Here is a 12,370-nt window from a genome sequence, read left to right as displayed (position 1 = left end):
TTACCTTATATTTTACAATCTCACATTGAAAAAAGAAAGAAAAAGTAAATTGTTTCACTTACATAAAGTAAATCTTATATTTCCATTTATATAAGCAAAAGAAGATTTTTAGTGAGAAGCCATATAATCAATATCACATACTCATTTTTTTTTTTAAACAATTAAGATAATCTGTAACAACCCTCATACTGATTACTGATTAATGACTGATTGATCACCAGTTACTGTTAAACGGAACTGATAATGACTGATAACTGACTGATAATTGAACTGAGTAAAGTACTGAACTAACTGATTGAAATTGGAATCTGAATTAACTGAGTATATGATGGTTAATTGCATTCTATCTGTTTGATTGTCTGATTATCTGTTCATGTTTATATGTTTAAACTGCTAATTGAAGGCCTTATCGGCGGCCGAATTAGAAACCGATTGATGTTCCGTGACCCTCATAACTAATGTGATTTTATGGTATATTTATCTGAAAATTGATTAGGTACGATTAAATTAGATTAAAATAAGCTAATTAAAGAGTTCGGTTTATTTACCATATTGCCACCCTTAGTGGCACACTACCTAGTGATGCTAGAGCCTTGCACACATTGAATCAAAACATTTCATCAGCCTTTCTCCTTGCTTTGCCGACTTAGAGAGAGAGAGAGTGAGAGTTTGTGTAGTTCTTGAGATTTGGCTTAAACAACTTAGAGAATTGAATGTTGATTGTTGCTTTGTGGTCCTACACTTGTAATTGAGGCTCTAGGTAAGAGAACTCAACCCTTATTGATGTGTTTGAGCTAGTTCTTGCATGGTTCATGTTAATTTGTAGAGTTAAGTCATGATTTGGTCCATAAATGATGGATTGAAGATCATTTCTTGCATGCATGTTGGTATTGTTGCAATTTGAGGTTGATTACATGGACATTAGTGCATGCATGCTCATATTGTTGTTATAGACCATGTTTCCATCTGATTTGAAAAGAAATGAGCTCATTTGATCAAGCTTTGGAGCTTTAATTTGGTTTAAAACTCATGCATGACATGTTTGAATGTTGTTCTTGAAAATGGGTTTGAATATGGTTTTAATTGACTCACCTTTGGGGCTTGAATTCATGAATTGAGCTTTGAATCTTGTTATACATTGAATTTAGTAGTGTTTTCCAGAATTTGAGCCCAAGAGGTCGAGTTTGGAGTGGTTGAATGCTTGGTTTGAGCTTGGGAGGCAAATCTGGAAATTCCAGATTTGGCTTCCTCGCTCGAGCGAAGGATTCCCCGCTCGAGCGAGCACCTTTGTCCAGGGCTCCGCTCGAGCGACCATCGAGCGACGATCATGCGTAAAATTTCAGCATCCAGTACTTTTACTGTTTTGCAGACCGCTCGAGCGAAGGATTCCTCGCTCGAGCGAAGCCTTTGATTTTGGACTTACGCTCGAGCGTAGAAAGTCTCGCTCGAGCGAATCCCCTATTTTCAGCAAAGTTTGCAAAATGTTTTCTAAGTGTATTTTTGCATCCTCATCCCATCCTAGGCATTCTTAGGCCTAGTTTAAGACATTTAGATGAGGATATCATTGTAGAACACACCAAGGCAAATTAGGGATTAAGTTATAAGATTTCCCAACTGTGTAGCTTAGTGTGTGTTCAACCTGTGAACTGTGTAGGGTTGGCAACTGGGGAGACACGCTCTAGCACACTGTAGCCCAGAACTCTGTGAGTAACAATTGTGTAAAGATATGTTCAACTGATTATCTTCTGAATACTGAACTGAACTGTTTACTGAACTGGTATTATTTACTGAATGAATGTATGTCCTTTATTTCTGAACTGTACTGTGGCATCCTTAGTATCTACGGTTTACTGTTACTGTTACTGTCACAGAGATCTCTGTCGGTTCCCTCGTGGAACCACTACTGTTTACTGACTGATGGCCATCATTACTGTTCGGTCTTTTAAGACCTACTGTTACTGTTGTGCTAATGGATGTACCACATATGACTGTTTACTGTACTGAACAACTGAATGACTGATTGAAATGAACTGTTTTCATACTGTAAGGACATTCATTCTTAACCTCTTTACATATTGTGTTATTCACTGGGCTTTAGCTCACTGCTCATATATATATGTAGGTGTACAGGCACCAGATCGGAGCTAGGAGCGTCAGGGTTACTCCAGTTTTGTCAAGCCAGCCTTTGCGCCTCACTGCGAGGTTCCGAGTTGCCATGCTATGGCTTGGGGGTGTTTTGGTTGTTTCCCCCACCTGTCTTCTGTACTGTCTAACTGTTCTGTATAGACTGACTGTTTACTGTACTGTTATACAGGGATTAGGTCCCTGTACTGTGTGACTGTAAATTTTGTATAGACCGTACTGTTTTGTACAGACGGAATGTTTTCTGTACTGTTATGTAGGGTTGAGTCCCTAGTTTGAATGGATGTGAATATTGTTCATACTGTTCTGTACCATTTATGTATGAATGCATGGAAAATCTTTTGCATACAGACTGTCACAGCTCATTGGACATTGTTTAATTACTGTATTGGCTTCCGCCAGGCCCTGTACTCTGTTTTACTGTATTTCTGTTAAGCAGGCCTTCGGTAATCTCGGATTACTGGCCGGTTACGGTGCTAAACCCATAGGGCCGGGTTTGGGTCGTGACAGAGTGGTATCAGAGCGATACTTAACCACGAGTTATACCGCACACACGTGTCCAAATGAGCTATAGGGGGTCCTAGAAAAAGTAATTAGGACATCTCATGAACTTGAAAAGTGTGTGGCTATGTTATGACTGAATATTTGTTAATGTGTTAAACTGGTAAACAAATGACTGCTTATGTTTAAAACTGTTATAACTGCTTATAGTGAAATGGATAATGCAAATGAACCTGAATCCTCGTCTACCGAGGCAAGAATGGAAAGAATGGAAAGAATGATAGAACTGATAACTGCTAGACTTGAACAACAACAGAACCAACCGCCCCCACCTCCTCCTCATCCGGTACAGCCGGAACCTAATGCGAATGTGGATGATGGGGATATTATTGCTCTTACCCAGAAGTTCAGCAAAATGAAACCGCCATCCTTTCAGGGAGGCCTTGAACCGCTAAAAGCTGAAGCTTGGGTTCTGGAAACAGAAAAATTGTTCGAAGTGTTTCCGTGCTCGGAAGCGAACAAAGTGCTGTTAGCTACCTTCACCCTACAAGAAGAGGCTAGAAGGTGGTGGATGTTGATCCGTGACACAAATACTGTTATGACTTGGGCTCAGTTCAAGGAGTCCTTCTTTGAAAAGTACTTCCCTCAGTGTGTTAGGGATAGAAAAGTGACCGAATTTGAACAGCTGAAGCAGGGCACAATGTCCGTTGCAGAGTATGAAACCAAATTTACTGAACTTGCCCGTTATGCACCGCACATGGTGGATACTGAATATAAGAAGGCCAGAAAATTTGAAGGTGGCTTTAATGTGGCAATACTTGACCGGATAAATGTTTTGAAATTACCGACTTTTGTGGGTGTTCTCGACCGGGCATTGATGGCCGAGTCGAACATTGCAGCAGTGAAACAATCTGAAACACCAACAACTGAATGGCATGGTAAAAGGCAGGGTTTCAAATTTAAGAAAGGCAAGCACAACCCAGCCAACAAGAAACAGAATACGGGGTTGACAACTAGCCCCAGTCAAGGGAGTGGATTCATACCACCCTGTCCTGAGTGTGGCAAGAAGCACAAGGGGGTCTGCTACAGAATATCTGGAGCCTGTTACAGGTGTGGCAAGGTGGGCCACATGGTTAAAGACTGCCCCTCTGCTCCACAAGCCAGTAGTAAAGCTGCACCAAGCGCAGCAGTATCAACTATAGCACCAAAGCCTAACCCCAGAGCTACCGGGAAAGAGCCCATGAGGCAGGGCCGAGTGTTCGCCCTAGTACCGGGAGACGTGCAAAATACTGAGACCGTTGTGTCAGGTATCCTCTCTATCTGTACACAAAATGCATATGTATTGATTGATTCGGGGTCTACGCATTCTTATGTATCATATGCTTTTTCACGGAAATTGGATAGACCCTTAGAACCTATGAACTATCTGCTAGCCGTATCATCACCCGTAGGGGGATCCATGACATGTGCTTATATGTACCCCGCATGTGAAATCATTGTTGGGGATATGCATCTGTTTATTGATTTACTGCCATTGAACATTGATCACTTTGACGTAATATTGGGAATGGATTGGTTACAAAAATATTATGCCACTATTGACTGTGTGACCAAGCAAGTTGTTTTCCGTCCACCTGGTTTACCTGAATTTGTGTTTAATGGGAGTGGAGTAGTACCTCCTCCGTATTTGATTAGAAAGGGCTGTAAAGGATATCTGTGTTCTGTACTGACTGTGTCTACTGATGATAGTGTTAAAACTGATGTGAATTGTATTCCTATAGTCAGGGAATTTCCAGATGTTTTTCCAGATAATCTTCCAGGAGACTTGACTGATAGGGAGATTGAATTTACCGTTGATGTGATTCCCGGAACACAACCAGTTTCTAAAGCTCCTTACAGAATGGCTCCAACTGAACTGAAGGAACTGAAAGTGCAATTGCAAGAGCTGTTAGATAAAAAGTTCATCAGACCTAGCACTTCGCCATGGGGTGCTCCTGTTTTGTTTGTCAAGAAGAAAGATGGCTCACTGAGACTGTGCATTGACTACCGTGAGCTGAATAAGGTAACTGTAAAGAACAAATACCCTTTGCCACGCATTGATGATTTATTTGATCAGTTACAGGGTGCACAAGTGTTTTCTAAGATTGATCTCAGATCGGGGTATCATCAACTGAAGGTTAAACCGGAAGACATCGATAAAACTGCTTTTAGAACGAGGTATGGACATTATGAATTTTTGGTTATGCCTTTTGGAGTCACGAATGCACCAGCTGCTTTTATGGACCTCATGAACAGAGTTTTTAAACCGTACCTTGATGACTTTATTGTTGTATTTATCGATGACATATTGATTTACTCCAAAAGTATAGAACAGCATGAACATCATCTGAGACTTGCCCTACAAACCTTAAGGGAACAGAAACTGTATGCTAAACTGTCTAAATGTGAATTTTGGCTTGACCATGTTATGTTTTTGGGGCATGTTGTTAGCAAAGATGGAATTTCTGTTGATCCGCAGAAAATTGAAGCTGTGGTGAACTGGCCTAGACCAACAAATGTGACTGAAGTCCGAAGCTTTTTGGGATTGGCTGGATATTACAGAAGATTTGTCAAAGATTTCTCCAAAATTGCCCTACCATTGACTCAGTTAACTCAAAAGGGGACATCATTTGACTGGACCGACCAAAGAGAATCTGCTTTCCAGGAGTTGAAAACTCGACTCGTGACTGCACCAGTTTTGACTTTACCCTCAGGTACGGATGGTTATACTGTATTTAGTGATGCTTCTCATAAGGGTTTGGGATGTGTTTTAATGCAGAATGGGAAGGTTATAGCTTATGCTTCCCGACAACTGAGACCACATGAAAAGAATTACCCGACCCATGATCTGGAACTTGCTGCAGTAGTATTTGCACTGAAAATTTGGCGTCACTACCTGTACGGGGTGACATGTGAAGTATACACCGACCATAAGAGTTTAAAGTATTTCTTCACACAGAAAGAACTGAACATGAGACAGCGGAGATGGCTAGAACTGATTAAAGATTATGACCTACAGATATTGTATCATCCGGGAAAAGCCAATACTGTTGCCGATGCATTGAGCCGAAAGTCAATTGCCAACTTAGCTTGTTTGCTCACCGGACAGAAAGAGTTGCTTTGTGACCTTGAAAAATCTGAGATTGAAATTGTTTTGAGAGAACAAAGTGGAATCTTGGCTGCTATTTCTGCTCAACCAGCACTGGTTGAAGAGATTAAAGAGAAACAGCAACTGGATGACTTCTTGAAAAAGATCATCGAAGAAAGAGAATCTAAACCGAGACCGGGATTCAAATGTGAGAGTAATGTACTGAAATTTCAAGAAAGACTGTGTGTACCGAATGATACTGAACTGAAAAGAAGAGTCCTGCAAGAAGGCCACAATTCGAAATTGTCTATCCACCCGGGGAATACGAAAATGTACCAAGATCTGAAACAGAATTTCTGGTGGCCGGGAATGAAGAAAGAAATTGCTGATTTTGTATCCAAATGTCTTCGTTGCCAACAGGTCAAAGCTGAACATCAACGACCTGTCGGATTACTGCAACCCTTACCCATACCGGAATGGAAATGGGAGCATATCACGATGGATTTTATCGTTGGGTTACCTCGCTCCAGAAAAGGTATGGATTCAATTTGGGTTATTGTTGATAGACTAACCAAATCTGCTCACTTCTTACCTGTCAAGACGATTTATAATGCGGACAAATTGGCTGTTATCTATATTGATGAAATCGTTAGACTGCATGGAGTGCCTGTGTCTATTGTTTCTGACAGGGATTCGAAGTTTACATCGAGGTTTTGGCAAAGCCTACAAACTGCACTGGGTACTGAACTGAGACTGAGTAGTGCCTATCACCCTCAGACAGATGGCCAATCAGAAAGGACCATCCAAACTCTGGAGGATTTATTGAGAATGTGTGTCCTTGATTATCAGGGAAACTGGGAAAGTCACTTGCCCTTAGTTGAATTCGCCTACAACAACAGCTACCATTCGAGTATTGGTATGGCGCCTTTTGAGGCATTGTATGGCAGAAAATGTAGATCTCCAATTTGCTGGGCAGAAGTTGGAGATGGGCCGTTGCTTGGGCCCGAGATTGTGTATGAAACAACTGAAAAAGTGAAACTGATACAGCAAAGACTGAAAACTGCACAGAGTAGACAGAAAAGTTATGCAGATGTCAGAAGACGGGACAGAGAGTATGAAGTGGGTGATCATGTTTTTGTGAAAGTGACACCAATGAAAGGCCAGACTCGTTTTGGAGTCAAAGGCAAGTTAGCACCGAGATACGTCGGACCATATGAGATCATTGAGAAAATCAATCCGGTGGCGTATCAAGTTGCGCTTCCTCCTGAAATGGAGCACATGCATAACGTCTTCCACATCTCTATGTTGAGAGATTATCTCCGGGATCCCTTCCATGTGATTGAGCCTACTCGGATAGTGTTGAGTGATGACTACACTTACGAGGAACGGCCTATATAGATTGTAAACCGACGAATCAAGAAACTGAGGAACAAAGAGATCCCGTTAGTGAAAGTTGACTGGCAAAACCACGGTGGCGTGTATGCCACTTGGGAAAGGGAAGATGACATGGCCAAAAGATATCCTGAACTGTTTCCACTGAATCCTGTTTTCTTCCAGAATGAAGGTAACTCGAGTTTAGAGGACTAAACTCTTTATAAGGAGGGGAGACTGTAACAACCCTCATACTGATTACTGATTAATGACTGATTGATCACCAGTTACTGTTAAACGGAACTGATAATGACTGATAACTGACTGATAATTGAACTGAGTAAAGTACTGAACTAACTGATTGAAATTGGAATCTGAATTAACTGAGTATATGATGGTTAATTGCATTTTATCTGTTTGATTGTCTGATTATCTGTTCATGTTTATATGTTTAAACTGCTAATTGAAGGCCTTATCGGCGGCCGAATTAGAAACCGATTGATGTTCCGTGACCCTCATAACTAATGTGATTTTATGGTATATTTATCTGAAAATTGATTAGGTACGATTAAATTAGATTAAAATAAGCTAATTAAAGAGTTCGATTTATTTACCATATTGCCACCCTTAGTGGCACACTACCTAGTGATGCTAGAGCCTTGCACACATTGAATCAAAACATTTCATCAGCCTTTCTCCTTGCTTTGCCGACTTAGAGAGAGAGAGAGTGAGAGTTTGTGTAGTTCTTGAGATTTGGCTTAAACAACTTAGAGAATTGAAGGTTGATTATTGCTTTGTGGTCCTACACTTGTAATTGAGGCTCTAGGTAAGAGAACTCAACCCTTATTGATGTGTTTGAGCTAGTTCTTGCATGGTTCATGTTAATTTGTAGAGTTAAGTCATGATTTGGTCCATAAATGATGGATTGAAGATCATTTCTTGCATGCATGTTGGTATTGTTGCAATTTGAGGTTGATTACATGGACATTAGTGCATGCATGCTCATATTGTTGTTATAGACCATGTTTCCATCTGATTTGAAAAGAAATGAGCTCATTTGATCAAGCTTTGGAGCTTTAATTTGGTTTAAAACTCATGCATGACATGTTTGAATGTTGTTCTTGAAAATGGGTTTGAATATGGTTTTAATTGACTCACCTTTGGGGCTTGAATTCATGAATTGAGCTTTGAATCTTGTTATACATTGAATTTAGTAGTGTTTTCCAGAATTTGAGCCCAAGAGGTCGAGTTTGGAGTGGTTGAATGCTTGGTTTGAGCTTGGGAGGCAAATCTAGAAATTCCAGATTTGGCTTCCTCGCTCGAGCGAAGGATTCCCCGCTCGAGCGAGCACCTTTGTCCAGGGCTCCGCTCGAGCGACCATCGAGCGACGATCGCGCGTAAAATTTCAGCATCCAGTACTTTTACTGTTTTGCAGACCGCTCGAGCGAAGGATTCCTCGCTCGAGCGAAGCCTTTGATTTTGGACTTACGCTCGAGCGTAGAAAGTCTCGCTCGAGCGAATCCCCTATTTTCAGCAAAGTTTGCAAAATGTTTTCTAAGTGTATTTTTGCATCCTCATCCCATCCTAGGCATTCTTAGGCCTAGTTTAAGACATTTAGATGAGGATATCATTGTAGAACACACCAAGGCAAATTAGGGATTAAGTTATAAGATTTCCCAACTGTGTAGCTTAGTGTGTGTTCAACCTGTGAACTGTGTAGGGTTGGCAACTGGGGAGACACGCTCTAGCACACTGTAGCCCAGAACTCTGTGAGTAACAATTGTGTAAAGATATGTTCAACTGATTATCTTCTGAATACTGAACTGAACTGTTTACTGAACTGGTATTATTTACTGAATGAATGTATGTCCTTTATTTCTGAACTGTACTGTGGCATCCTTAGTATCTACGGTTTACTGTTACTGTTACTGTCACAGAGATCTCTGTCGGTTCCCTCGTGGAACCACTACTGTTTACTGACTGATGGCCATCATTACTGTTCGGTCTTTTAAGACCTACTGTTACTGTTGTGCTAATGGATGTACCACATATGACTGTTTACTGTACTGAATAACTGAATGACTGATTGAAATGAACTGTTTTCATACTGTAAGGACATTCATTCTTAACCTCTTTACATATTGTGTTATTCACTGGGCTTTAGCTCACTGCTCATATATATATGTAGGTGTACAGGCACCAGATCGGAGCTAGGAGCGTCAGGGTTACTCCAGTTTTGTCAAGCCAGCCTTTGCGCCTCACTGCGAGGTTCCGAGTTGCCATGCTATGGCTTGGGGGTGTTTTGGTTGTTTCCCCCACCTGTCTTCTGTACTGTCTAACTGTTCTGTATAGACTGACTGTTTACTGTACTGTTATACAGGGATTAGGTCCCTGTACTGTGTGACTGTAAATTTTGTATAGACCGTACTGTTTTGTACAGACGGAATGTTTTCTGTACTGTTATGTAGGGTTGAGTCCCTAGTTTGAATGGATGTGAATATTGTTCATACTGTTCTGTACCATTTATGTATGAATGCATGGAAAATCTTTTGCATACAGACTGTCACAGCTCATTGGACATTGTTTAATTACTGTATTGGCTTCCGCCAGGCCCTGTACTCTGTTTTACTGTATTTCTGTTAAGCAGGCCTTCGGTAATCTCGGATTACTGGCCGGTTACGGTGCTAAACCCATAGGGCCGGGTTTGGGTCGTGACATAATCCCCCTTGGTTAGCTTCCATTTAACTTTTATTTTACAATCCCATATAATTTTGATTTTAAAAATAATTTTGTATGAGATTTTGAAACTCTCATAATATTTAACTTTAAAATAATTACAATCCCATATTGAGAAAAGAAAGAAAAAAAAAGGTTGTTTCACTTGTATAAAGTATTACAATCCCACATCGGAAAAAGAAAAAAAAATGTATTGTTTCATTTATATAAAATGAATCTTATAAATGAGGTTTTAAGGGAGAAGCCTTTTAGAAGTTCCAAACCCTTATTCTAAAATTATTGAATTTTCGTAATTTTAAACAATTAAGAAAATTCTCATTGACTAGCTTTCATTTACCTTTTATTTTTACAATCCCAAATCGGGAGGAAAAAAAAAAGAGAAGAAAAAGTGAATTGTTTCATTTACATAAAGTGAATCTTATACTCCAATTTATATAAATATTGAGATTTCTTAATTTTAAACAATTAAGAAAATCCTCATTGGTTAGTTTCTATTTAATTTTTATTTTACAATTCCACATTGGAAAAAAGAAGGAAAAATTGAATTGTTTCACATATATAAAGTGAATCTTATACTCCCATTTTTATAAGCAAAAGAAGATTTTTAGTGAGAAGCCCTATAATCAATACTATTTTTTTTTTTATGTTCTTAATTTTAAATAATTAAGAAAATCTCTATTGGTTAGCTTCCATGTAACTTTTCTTTACAATCCCACATAGACGTTTTGATTTTAAAAATAATTTTATTTAAGATTTTGAAACTCTCATAATATTTAATTTTAAAATAATTACAATCTCACATCAAGAAAAGAAATAAAAAATAAGTTGTTTCACTTATATGAAGTGAATTTTATATTCTCATTTAATATTATAGCATTGTGCATGTTTCAGTTTAAGATGATTTAAACTTTAAAATAAAATTTAAAAGTTTTAATTAATTAATTTTGTTGTAAATTGGTTGGTCTTTTGACTTAGCCGATTAGGCTGAATCGTTTTCAGTTTGACTGATTTACTGGTTTAATCACGGTTTTAGCTGTTTTATCAAAATACATTGCTTAGATTTGTTTGATTTAAAATAAATTAAGATTAGCCTTATTAAAAATTGAACGATTGAGATTGTTTGATTAGAAATGAACTTCCCGTCCAAACAACTATTAACTTTTATTTTACAATCTCACATCAAGAAAATGAGGAAAAAATGAGTTGTTTCACTATATAAACCTTGCGTTCCATATTATAGTGTTGTGTATATTTTAGTTCAAGACAGTTTAAATTTTAAAATTAAAATAAAATTTAAAAATTTTAATTAATTAATTTTTGTATAAGTTGATTGGTCCTTTAACCTAGCCGATAGGGTGAACCGTTTTCGATTTGATTGATTCACTGCTTTAATTGTGATTTTAGAGGTTTTATCAAAATATATTAATTAAATTTGTTTGATTCGAAATAAATTAAAGATTGACCTAATTAAATATTAAACAGTTAAGATTACTTGATTCTAAATAAACTTCACACCCAAACAATTGCTAACTTTTAAACAATTAAGTAAATCTTCATTGGCTAACTCCCATTTAACTTTTATTTTATAATCGCACATCGAGAAAATAAGGAAAAAGCGAATTGTTTCACTTCCATAAAGTGAATCTTATACTCCCATTTATATAAGCAAAATAAGATTTTATTGAGAAGTCTTATGATTAATATCTCATATTAATTTTTTTAGTTTTCTTAATTTTAAACAATTAAAAAAATTCCAATTGATTGCTTTCATTTAACTTTTATTTTATATAATATAAAAAAATTGAATATAATTATTATATTTTTATTAAATAATATATTATTTTATCTCGTACATACCAGTAGTGATATGCTAATTTGTTATTGTTACAATTTGATAAGAGTAGAAAAGAGTTTTAAAACAGTTTATTAAGTCAAGTATATTATTAAAATTTAAGAAGACTCTTTATTTTACTTTTATCACGATGGATTTACAAATAATTTGATGGATTTACCAATAGTATTTTTATTTAGCATTTTTTAATTAAGTGGTGTAAAGTAATATTAAATAATACTATAATAAAACATAATTGCACATCTGTTCACCTTTCCAAACTGTGCGAACTGATATGGGTCATGTAGGTTAATGGATTAAGTAATTTTTGGGATACTATAAAATAAAATAAATTAAATTATTAAGAAATATTCTTTTAAGTAGTTGTATTTTAATTAGTTCATAATATATTATTATATTTCAACAAGTTTTATTATTTAGGTATTTGATTTATTAAATTCTAATTTTCATATTTAAGGTATTTTATAGATAATTTCATTTTCACAAATATTTTTTGAACTCTTAGTAATTTTGTGATGTAAACATTCATATTTGATAGTGTGAATGTTCACATCACAAAATATTCACACTATATTCACACTATCAATATGAATATTAAAGCGCGCTTCACCCTATTATTGTTAAAGATATTTTGATAACTA

The sequence above is a fragment of the Camellia sinensis genome, chromosome 10, assembly GCF_055761805.1.
Source record: "Camellia sinensis isolate YWXY chromosome 10, ASM5576180v1, whole genome shotgun sequence".
Lineage (NCBI taxonomy): Eukaryota > Viridiplantae > Streptophyta > Magnoliopsida > Ericales > Theaceae > Camellia > Camellia sinensis.
Note: the sequence above shows the minus strand (reverse complement) of the source record.